The sequence below is a fragment of the Ostrinia nubilalis genome, chromosome 22 (genome assembly GCF_963855985.1).
Source record: "Ostrinia nubilalis chromosome 22, ilOstNubi1.1, whole genome shotgun sequence".
NCBI lineage: Eukaryota > Metazoa > Arthropoda > Insecta > Lepidoptera > Crambidae > Ostrinia > Ostrinia nubilalis.
In genome coordinates, this window is record NC_087109.1 from 12,090,833 (window position 1) to 12,102,934 (window position 12,102).

Below are 12,102 nucleotides of genomic sequence, written 5' to 3' on the forward strand. Positions count from 1 at the left end.
GTTATCATCATTATAATGATGCGATATGGAAGCATTCCAAAAAGGTTAAATTAAACACGACAAGTTCAGGGCGTAATACTACCCGGTTGAGTGCCATTATACCTTTATTACCAGCCAAAGAAATACCAGCTGCATGGCACTACATTTTAGAAAAAAGCCCAAAAACGCAAGAAATGGATGTTTTTCGTAGGTATTTTGAGTCGACGTGGTACCCAAAAAAGTCGCCATCTTTATTAAGTTGTGCTGGACAACGTCACAGAACCACAAACGCTTTGGAAGGATGGCACAGACGCTTAAATAGCCGCATTCAGAAAAATCCCAATTTATACTTCTTTCTCTACAAACTAAAAAAAGAGACTAAATATTGGGACAGTCGCTTAGAAGATTCGCTGTTCAAGACAATGAGAAGCAAGAGACGACTACGGGATATTCAATTTGATAAAAAGTACAATAAATATTTATCTCAATTAGAAAACAAAGATCTGACGGTGCCACAAATTATGAAAAAAATACTGTTTTTGCGACTTCGGTTATTTAAATAAATCCCACACAATTTTTTTGTTAATAATAACATCATCTAAATTGTTATTTTTGGCCTAACAAGATTTAGGAATTATTTGTAGATTAATAAATGATTATTTAAATAAGTATGGTTATTTATTTAATATAATACCTACCTAAATAGAAGTCCACGCGGGTGAAACCGCGGGCACAAGCTAGTATTAATATTTTTAAGAAAGGTTATGAGGACTTATTCAATAAACCCATCATCATAGTAGATTGGACATTTTGGGAATTGGACGTTTCGGGAACTGGACATTTCGGGAATTGGACATTTTGGGAATTGGACATTTTGGGAATTGGACATTCCGGGAATTGGACATTTTGAAACCGTTGGACATTTTGGGAATTGGACATTCTGAACCTGAAGGAAATGAATGTGTCCGAAACTTTGATATGAGACCATCGATATTTCATCAATGCCCAATCAAGAATACTATCCAAAAAAATGACGATCGGTCAAAAGAGAGATGCAGGTTATGGCGCGAGAGAGCTGATCTCCCCTGCCCTTTTGTCCCTATGTCTGAGAGTCCTCCACCTGGACATGAGCTCTTCTGGCTCACCTGGAAGTCTTTAAATAGACGTCGGACGTAGTAAGGACAATCTGGTCAGGTGGGGATTCTTGGATGGCTTAAACACGGAGTGCAGGTGCGGTTTTGTTCCCCAGTCGATGAAGCACCTGATGTCGTGCCCTGAGTGCCCAAGCAACTGCACTCAGGAGGATTTGATGAGTGCTGCTGACAACGCCACTCTGGTGGCGGAGTTTTGGGCTGACACTGTGTAGGTTTGTTGTCGACACGATAAGAAGAAGATCCAAAAAAATGCCATCTGGCATTATGGCACGATTATTTAGCCCTCTAGTTATCATCATTATTGTGCAAGGCAAATCGATCATTAGCATAAATGTCCAGGGTTGCCTTGTTGCATTGGCCGGGAGCGCCGCGCTTACGGGGTGGCTCAACTTTGAGCCCGGAGATGAAGCAAACCGTTTTCAGATTGACAATTGCTTTTGCTTCGTCGGAATAGTCCAAGTTAGACTTCTTGGACAAGGTCAAATGGTTCACGTGTACGAGTCCTGACGATGAACCTGTTTGACAGGGAAATTTTGGGCTTTGAGGTTGGTTAAGATGGAGGCACAGTCTAGCTCCTTGGGAATGCCACGGATAATAACCCGCAGCTCCCTTTCCTCCTCGCGGGGGAAGGTATGATATTCGATACTGTTTTTATCGAGAAAGCGCGTTAGGGCTCGGTGCTCATCCGAGGACACCTTAATTCCTACGTTGCACGACTTAGCGTGCGAGAAGTTAATGTGACGCTCCTTGAGCGCGCCGGAAATCTTGTTCCAGGACGCCTTGTCCTGGACAAAGACTGGGGGGACTCTGGCAGTCCGCCCGGTGCTCGACTGTTGTAAGTCGGAGGGCTGGGACAGTTGCGAGGGCTGAGAGAGGCCCGAGTTGGCCTTCAGGGCCTTCGCAGGGGGGGGGGGGGGGGGGGAGGAGGGGGAGAGGCCGCGGATTTGCGGGTCCTCTTTGAACGACTGACGGTGGTGAATGGTGAAGCCACCGTCATCGGCGTGTGAGACGGGAAAATCGCACTCCATGTCTCTACTGGTAGCATGGGTTTGGTGCTCTATAACAATGGAGTGCTCGTTTGTGAGCGGAATCGGTAGCGGGGCGGCGTTGGGATCGCACTGGGCGTCCTCGGGGCATGACGGGGAAGCAGGCTCCTCACAGACGGAGCTTGCGAGAGACTTGGCCCTTATGTGAGCCTTGAACCCGGAGAGAACCTCCGGGTGAGTGGCCCAGAGGAACTTTAAGAGTTCCTCCATGTCCATGGCATTATGGAATAGTGAATTCGCGACGCGTGAACGCCTCATTCCACGTCTTTTCACTGCCGGGCGTAACCCCCGCTACCCTTCAGTATTTTTCATCCCTGAAGGAGCGTATCCCTAGTTGTTTTCCTCTCAAACGTGCCTTCCAGGAGGCCAAGGTTCACAGCTTAATATACAGGCGGCGGCAGGAAATTTCAGCGCCTTGAAAAAGGCACTGCCGGTCGCTCCCAATCGAACCGAACCGCCTTTAGAAAAGCGTTTAACTACGCTTGTTCGTTAATTGTAATGTCTATAGTCTATAGCGGTGGATCTATACCTACGTATGTACTTATATCTATGTATGCGCAGGCGACGCGCCGCCCGATCGCGGCACGACCGCCCAGTTGTCAATATACTGTCTAACGCTAAACCCGTGTTTCCTTGATACACCTCACTGGCTAACGAAGATTTTTTTTTCGCGTGCAGAAAAATTGTGGCGGTCTGCAATCGTATCGTGTCGTGCTAAAATGTCTATCGGTAAATTGACTAAGTTCAATGTGAGATCGGGAAATTGGACTATGTACGTGGAACGAGCAGAAATGTACTTCAAAGTTAACGGCGTAAAAGAAGAGTTATGGCTACCCACTTTGATCGCGGCGATGGGGGACGAAGCCTACGAACTTCTAAGCAATTTGTCGAGCCCGGATAAACCTAGTGCTAAATAAAGAATATGGTGTGGTGGTTAAGATGATGGCAGATCACCTGCACCCAAAACCGTCTTTTATGGCAGAACGTTACCATTTTCGTCAAAAACGACAAGCAGGGGGAGAAACTATTTTACAATACATTTCGGAACTTAACCTTCAATTGGTGACGTGCCGTCAAATTGACGTCGCACAGGAGAAAACGTTACATATTATTCAAACGGCTTATTCCCCGCCCTTGCACCCTTCAGTAGCCGATTCTTTCTTAGTTTGGCGTCTGCCGTGACTAAAATCGGATGTTGCACGCGCTTAATTAGTGAGATAGAGGGTACCAAACGTCAATTTGACGTCACGTCACCATTAGTGTCAGTGATTTATTTCATGATTTGTTTCATTTTGTGGTTGAAAATGAATCCAAATGACGAGGATTTCAAACGTGTTGTATCGGGATTATTAAGAAAATGTGAGTGACATCAGCGATACGGAAGATCGATTTTTACACGACACTCACTGCTTAGAATCGGATCACAATACTGCGAATGAACTATGCGACATAGAAAATCAAGATCCAGCACTATATGTCCAGCTAAGAAGATGAAAAGAACATCATACCTCTGCAAAAAGTGCAAGAAACCCGCATGTTTTGATTGCCTAGAAAAAGATTGTGTTGTTTGTTTCCATAATTAATCTTATTAATTTTTTCTATGGGACAAAATACTGAAAATGATTGATTCTTATTTTTTACTTATTGTTTTTTAAGAAGAAAGTAATTTATGTTAAATTCCTGTTTTTTTTAAATTCTATTATGATTGATCTCATGCCTACAAAAACAGACCAAAAATTACTGCCATGTTTGTAAGCGTTATTTAATTAAAATTTTCAATATTTATTGCGACCAGTGTGTTTTATTTTCGAAAACGAACTCATATTCTTATAAATAATGTAATTTATTACATTGCTTATGCTGTAAGTCTCCTGAATTTCGGATTTTTAATATTACGTCAAAATGACGTCACCTCACCAATACTGTGACCCATATTCACGTCACCAGTTGAAGGTTAAGAAATTATCGAAATATTGTGAGTTCAAGGCAGTATTGGAAGAAAACCTACGGACCAACTGGTTTGTGGACTGCGAAGCGAGGCCATACGACAGAGATTGTTCGCGGAGGAGCAGTTAACATACAAAAATGCTGTTCGACTTTCGTGTGCCATGGAAGCCGCGGAGCGGGATGCAGCGGCGGTAGAGCGCGCGCCGGAGGGCGAGGCCGCGCCCGTGCACGTGGTGGCGGCGCGGCGGGGGCGCGGGGCCGGCGGCACACGCGGGCGGCACAGTGGACAAGACAACTCGAAAACAAAATGCTATGAGTGCGGGGCGCAAGACCATTGGAGCGACAGTTGCCGGTATAGCAGCTTCTTGTGCGGAGGGTGCAAGCAGAAGGGTCACCTGCGGCGAATGTGCCCGAAGCGACGGCAAGGAGGCACCGGGGCCAGCGGGAATAACATGGTGGCTCACGTGCATGCGGCGGACAACAGTACAGACCGGTTGGACCAGGCGCCACGGTACGGAGACGACGAGCAAGCTGAATCGGGAGAAGAGGACTGGCCTGTTGAAGAAGAGTTACATCAACTCAGTCTAAACAGTTACAAGGCGGTAAGCTTACTTGTGTCAGTAGATGGGGTTCAATTACCTATGGAGATTGATACGGGGTCTTTAGTTTCTTGTATTAGTAAACAAACATATGATACATATTTTGGCAGGATACCTATAGAAAAGTCTAATTTAATATTCAAATTTTATGATGGTCGCAAAATATTGCCTTTGGGAGTTATTTATCCAGTAGTAAAATATGAAGGTAGGTATCGAGGCGAGGCAGAGCGCACGTGCGTCCGTACCGTGCGAGCGGCTGCGGCGATGCTTTTATAGGCGGTGCGAAGCGTGCTTGCGGGGAGCGCGTAGGACGGTGATGTTCGTGAATCTTCGTTGGCATAATACTCTCCTCCGACTGAATTTCCGGGCTTTTCGCAGTTTCCGTGAGTTTCCGCGAATTTTCCGCGTTTCTACTGTGCCGTACTAATTGTGTTGTGTGTAATTACTGTATAATTAGTGTTTTTTGTCGCTAATTCTTACTGCCGGCAGCTGGCCGCGTGCTTGACAGCCTGCCTGAACGGATATTTCGTTTTTTGAGTGCTACAGGACGCGGTGTTGGGCTTATTTGTGTTGTGGGCGCATAGCGCTTCAGTGTTTCCTGAAAATTTCAGACCTTTTAGGCCATTTTCAGGGAAAACGTGCTCAACTGAGGTTATGTGTGGTGCAAAGCACATGGTGGCTGACTGAAGTTTGGGTGTGTTGCCGGTGACAGACCTGTCACTTTTGACATTTGTGTGACAGTGACACTTGCTTTGGTGTTATTTCTCCACAGACTAAGTAATAAAAATTTTGCACCAAATGTCTTCGCCCCCCGGCACAGCCTGGGGCGGTGCCCGCCCTCTACCCCCACCACCGTAGCCCTTGTTGGACCCTCGCTCACCAGCGAGAAGCGCCCGCTACCATCTCCGGAGGAGGTGCCGCCGCAGCGGCAATGTGTAGAGCGCCGTGCTACCGCGCAGCGCTCGGTTCCACTCTCACCACCGCTCAACTCTATATGTGTTATAGAATGCTGTTTGTTTTCCTAACAATAAAATAAAAAATAAAAATAAAACTCACAAGCTCAACAAGGCCGATATTGGCCTCAGCGCCGCCATTGCCCAGGAGGCGCTTGCCATCCAGGGCTCGACGGGGTTCCGGGCTGCGGATGCGGTTCGCCGACTCTCTGGGCAAGCAGCTGGCCCACTCCAACGCCCTGCTTGAGGCGAAGGAGCGTGAGCTGGAGGCCCTGCGCGCGCAGCTGGCTGCAGTCAGGTCAGCCCCCCCCACAGGAGCAACGGAAACCGCCCGGCGCCGCCCCACCTCCGCGGAGATCATCAAGACCTCCGCCAGGGAGTACCCCATGCCTGCCCCCAGTGGCCCCGTCCTGGCCGTGTACCCGGCGGAGGCCAACACATCGCTGAAGAGACAAAGACGGCCCTGAAACAGGCCGTCAACCCACGCGCGACCCGTCGAAAGAGGACCAATGCCGCGGCCGTGGCCGCGTTGAGGACCACCGTAGGGATGCGGTCGAGGACTTCATTCTTGGCCGCTCTCTGCTCCTTCACAACTCGAGCGACCAGCCTTCCACCTTCAGCACCGCCAATGGTGAGTCCAGTGTGGACCTCACCCTGTCTACAAGGGGACTACGAATATCTGGATGGCAAGTACACCCCGACGCCAGTACATCTGACCATCGCCTCATCACCTTTGAGGTATGCCAGCCGTCCCACAGATCGGATTCGGAGCACACTGAGCCAAATTCGTCAAATTCGACATTTTAATTCCAATAACTTTAAAAAATGATAATTCTAAATGATCTTTATATTTAGTTATCTCATTTATTTCAGGTGTTTCTGAGCGATTCTTACATAAATTAGTTAATGAACAAAAATTAGCACAAGAATGTGGCACTAAAATTGAAACACAGGAAGATCAACGGAAGAGAAACAGGACTTCAGAGAAGAAAAATTCATGAATTTTTTCCTCTATAAAAAAATACGAACTATTCTAAACTTACTGAACGTACTACGTGACGAGGTAAATTTTAAGGGCAGTCGTGAAACGCTTCGCAAATTGTTAAAAAAAATGGATTTAGATTTAGAAGAACGCAAACAAACAGAAAAGTTCTTTGCGAACGGAATGATATAATTTATCGTACTTTTAGTTTAGATCGTGTTCTGGGACACCCTTTGGCTGCAGTTTATTTAACGCGTTTGCGCCTAAAAATATTTCGTCAGCGTTTTCTGAAACGACTTTATCAATTAAATACATAAAGCAATAAAGCACATATTAAAAGTACCTTAATGAAAAAGGGCTACTACATACAAAAGTCGAATAATATTTGTCTTGCTACCTATTTGGTTGAAGTAACGAGACAATAGGGGCATAGCAACGACGAACATGTTCGACTATTAATTTCAATAAGAAAGATTTGCCACTTCCAGCTCCTCCTGTTACGAATAAAAGTAATGGTTGGTAATTCTCATCATTTTCTAAGTTGTTTTTATGGGGTCAGATAACAGTTTCATTAAATGCTTTTGTTCTATATTTAGTTTAAGAATAACTGTCACGTTACAAACTGTCATCCAGTGTTGTTTGGATAGAAATTTGTTGTTACTTGTTGCGTTGCCTTACCTGTTTCTGTGATCTTCTTGTGACCCTGCTTCGTTTAAAGGGGCTCAAAAACTGAACTCCGACAAACGTTACTTCGACATTACGTTACTCCGACACTACTGAATATCGACATGACTTTACTTCGACACTACACTACTTAGACAAAGGCGAATATCCTTTGTCGGAGTAGTGTAGTAGTCACTCGCACTCACTAAAAACTCTTTGGTAGACTTGTGCCCAAGGGCTTTTAAATCTTCTTCAGAGAAGACTGCTGGTCTTTTAACAACCTTTTATATTACAGGCCATGAAAACACGCGTAACTCCAGCAGCCATGAGTGCTGCTTCGACTAGTCGCAGGCGCCCAGTCTCAAGGCGCGAAAGAGAGGCTCATAATTTGACCACAGAAAGAATAAACACACTCCTCAAATGTACCACACATGCTGAGGAGGAGCATGCTATCCAAATAAGAATATGGAAATTACAGGAGGAAAGAGAGAAATTACGCCTCCAGGAGCAAGTAGAAATTTTAGAGCAGGAAAAATTAAAAACAAAACAAGAAAAAGTGAAATTAGAATTTTTTATGAAAAAATTAAACGAATAATCTGTTTTATAATTGTTTTATTATTATTTCATAAATATAATATCCACATAAAAATTGCATCTGTAATGAATGATGGAATGGACCATGGGGTGTTTGTTATTGTCAGTCAATATTTCCCATTCGAACCAACTTCAATGTTATTATAATAATTATCTTGCTAATCTGAAAGGATAGATTTTTTTTTTATTAGTACACATTAAAATGTATCTCATTGCAGTCACTAGTCTACACGGGCTTGGAGGTTTTGGAAGCCAATGGCTAAATAATTTCATTTTAACTAGTTGTCGCCCGCGGTTTCAACCATGGTTCTTGTTCCCATAGGATTCACTTTCACATTTATAATACAAGTAAGTAAGATTAGGTTCAACATGCTACATAAGCTACAGCAAATATTTCAGATTTATGATAAGTAGAGAATTTAGTTTTCATTTGCTATTCATAGATTAACATTATCAATTCAATACTAATGATGATAGATTAGACATAAAAGTATGAACAGTTTGAAGTCAACTTACTGTGCAAAGTAGGACCAAATAATAGAAGTCGGCTTACAGCCGAGCACATAACCAAAGAGTTTTCTTTATGTCTGTATCAGATAAATATTGGTTTGACTGAGTTATGAATCTTCGTCGGTTTTGACACCTTCCGACCATGTAGCAGCCACCCACATAACAAAACAAAACGACGCTACTACGGGGGTAGCTGCAGAGACAACTCTCCCTCCGCCATATTGCGTGTGCAAACGAAAAAAAGTGAAAATTTGTAAGATTTCAGGAATATTACAACAACAAAAAGCATCACAGTGCACCCAACTACAACAATTAGCACCACAGTGCACTTCCACAATGGAATTAAGTGAAACTCTAAGAAACCAACGTGCACGGTAAAAGGCAAAATAACAAGAATGCCTTCGACCCGGAACATCAGGATGCCTCTGAACTACGTGTACGGCTACAAGATGTTGAATCAGCTATGAATCGCTTTGACGAATTGCAATTTCAAATTGAATGCCTTGAAAGCGCCTGTACCAGCTGTGGTACCAGACAATAAAATCCTTTAGTCATACAAAACGTCTTCAGCACCTCTAGGTGGATAGTAGGTTTTATTTTCGTTTTTGGAAAATAAGATAATTTTTGGACATGCTGGACTGCCGGTGTTTATCATTTTTGACAAATTCCCAATTGATTTACATTAACGAATTAGTTGAGACTGTAACGTTGCAGCTCAGCTGTTTTTCACAAATTGATTTTCTTACTCGATATTCGGATTTAGGATACCACTAACGACATCTATTGGCGTGATTTAGAAGTGGTTTGCAATAGATGGCGCTTTTTGCTCAGTCAATTCAAATATATTTTAATGAAACATTTCCTAATGTTTTTATTTTGATTATTCTATTTTTAAATAGAATATTTTCAGTGTTCTGAAAATTGTTTTCATTATGGTTTTTATTAGTATGTATTTACTTTTTTTTAAGCGGCGAAACGAAACGTCTCGCGATGTCGATGGACTCGCGACTGTCAGTTGAGCTGTAAAATCACTTTGGAATTTTGGTCGATCGTGCGCAACCGCAATTGTATTATTTTCGGGAATGTAATTCTCTGTATTTCAAATCGGGTGATGCAAAATGCATCCATGATAATTTCTTAATAAATTTTAAAAATTAACACACATGAGAAATTTCCTAAACGTTATTTTGGATGAGGGTTGGGATGCTGAAGACTGCAAGTGAAGTTCAAATAGCGAGCAGTCTTCATGCGGGATATTTAATGATATTAATTTCTTTTCATTTCGTATGAATTGTTTCTCCTTTCTAAACTGCTGATCTCTTCGCATTTCCTCCTTGTCATCAAACCTCTGTCTCTGCAAGAGTTTGAACGCTTACCTGTCGAGGAGATGCAAGAGCTTCATCTGGCACTGCGCGCTTGAGGCCGTGGAGGACGCTGCTTGTAGCCTAAAAGTGTGCGAGACCCGTTGGACCCCAGAAGAAGAGAGGAACGTTCAGGGTAACGGCTTATAACCGCATGGCTTCCAAGGTACCCACTTTTCCATCCTTCAAGTAGGAGTCTTTCCGACCTGACATCGCGCAGTTATCTTAACTAGTAGAGTCTTAATATTTAGGCTGTTTTAAGAAATTTGTAGTGGCAATAATATTCACCAAACCGAACCTAATTAACGACCCTGAATCCCTTGAGATTGGCACTATCTATTACAGTAGTTATAATATCGTAACTGTCAACTGTATTCAAGCTTACGAGACAAAATAAATTGTGTCAATTGAGAGGGAGCTGTTTTATTTACATTTTTTTAATCTCATACAAGGAACGGTAACTCTTATAAATTTCTGCAAGCCGGACAACCTCTTTTCACGTGCAGACAATTCACCATCTTCTCAGTCTGCACCGGTGGCGGTTCAATTCCAGTCACCAAGCCGCCAGGAAAAAATCCTTTCTTGCACGGCCCAACGATCCATCCCTTCTTTTTTTATCTAGTTTTTATTTTGCTCCGGCAAAAATTTCTTATTTACAGCTTCAGCTATCTGTCACAGCTTAATTCGCTGATCTCTAAAGCAAGATTCATAAAATTTTCATTATTTTATTCGTTAATGGCGAAATCTGGCCGCCCTGACTTGCGGTCATCTTTTAGCGACTCCCTGCCATGCTTGAACTATCGGATCCAATCTTTCATGATGGCAAATGAAGGCCCAGACTCCCCATAAACTGTAAACATCTCATCAAATGTTACCGTCAGCGGTTTGTTCCTCTTTTTGAGGAATTTTATGACAACTGTGTACTTCAATTTCGTACATTGCGCGGATGACTGAGACATGATGTTTACGAATTAATTAGTAAAAGCGTGATGACGCTAATGAAATAAAACTTTGTACATATACTAAGGAGGTTATTGGCAAATTAATTAAATTTAGCGCGAGTCAATAATAACACTTGAAGATACTTAGGCTCAAAACTTTTCAGCCGCCCCTCGTATCACGGCACTCTCTCGCTCACATCTCTTCATTCGGGAATTGTACTCTTCCACTATCTCACAGTGGGAACATTCTACTGCAGCGCGCTGTCCGCAAAATCACCTGTAAGAGTTACCCGGCGTTTTTCACATAATATTTCTAATTGCGTTGCAGTTAGTTCCACGAACCGTAAATTATATAAGTCAACTCGCTGTTCGGCCTTTGGCGCATATTCATTATTAGCTCACAAAATAAGAATTGGCGCCATAAATGTACCTCAGCACACAACCATGGTGGCTGCTTGATGAAACACCAGGAACTTTTTACTGGTGGCAATTGCATAATCGCCGAATAAAAGGGCGGTGATACCGTAAAACAATTATAATTTTTATATTCTTGTAGCCCTTCAAATTAATGTGTCGGAAACTTTGATATGAGACCATCGATATTTCACCATTGAATAAAACGCCATTTGCGTCTTTCCCTCTCCAATCTTTCACCTGCCATTTTCCTGTACGACACTGAATTAGCCTTTTCAATAGGTAATAAGAAAACTGAGTGTAAAGTACGACTACTTATTTGTCTTGCTACCTATTTGGTTGAAGTAACAAGACAGTAGGGGCATAGCAACGACGAGCATGTTCGACTATTAATTTCAATAAGAGAGATTTGCCACTTCCAGTTCCTCCTGTTACGAATAAAAGTACCTAATGGTTGGTAATTCTCATCATTTTCTAAGTTGCTTTTTTATGTCAGATAACAGTTTCATTTAATGCTTTTGTTCTATATTTAGTTTAAGAATAACTGTCACGTTACAAACTGTCATCCAGTGTTGTTTGGATGGAAATTTGTTGTTACTTGTTGCGTTGCCTTACCTGTTTCTGTGATCTTCTTGTGACCCTGCTTCGTTTAAAGGATACAGTGATTCCCTCTTACCACGATAACCTTCTGCTTGCTATACAGACTCGATTCTTGTCACCACACGAAACCTTAAGTTAAACGGACTCTATAGAGGAAAACCATGTCGAGGAGGCAGAAGGACCCAACCTTTGCTGTAATTGAAAAATTCGCCCTAATTGAATCAGTGGCCAAACATTTTGATGTTGTCGAGTCAAAAAAAGACCGACAACGTCAACATTAAAATGAAAAATGAGGAGTGGCAAAATATTGCCACAGAATTTAATGCTATTTCTAGCATTCACCCCAGGGAAACTAGTGT

The 12,102-nt window shown here is 42.9% G+C and overlaps 1 long non-coding RNA gene across 1 annotated transcript; it reads right to left on the reverse strand.

Annotated features, from left to right (window-relative positions):
- Positions 1-7,918: 7,918 nt before the first annotated feature.
- On the reverse strand, positions 7,919-11,170 carry LOC135082975 (uncharacterized). The gene is made up of 2 exons (XR_010259539.1): positions 8,434-11,170; positions 7,919-8,080 (listed from the first exon to the last, which is right to left on the reverse strand). It is a non-coding gene; the product is annotated as an uncharacterized LOC135082975 (long non-coding RNA).
- Positions 11,171-12,102: the final 932 nt, after the last annotated feature.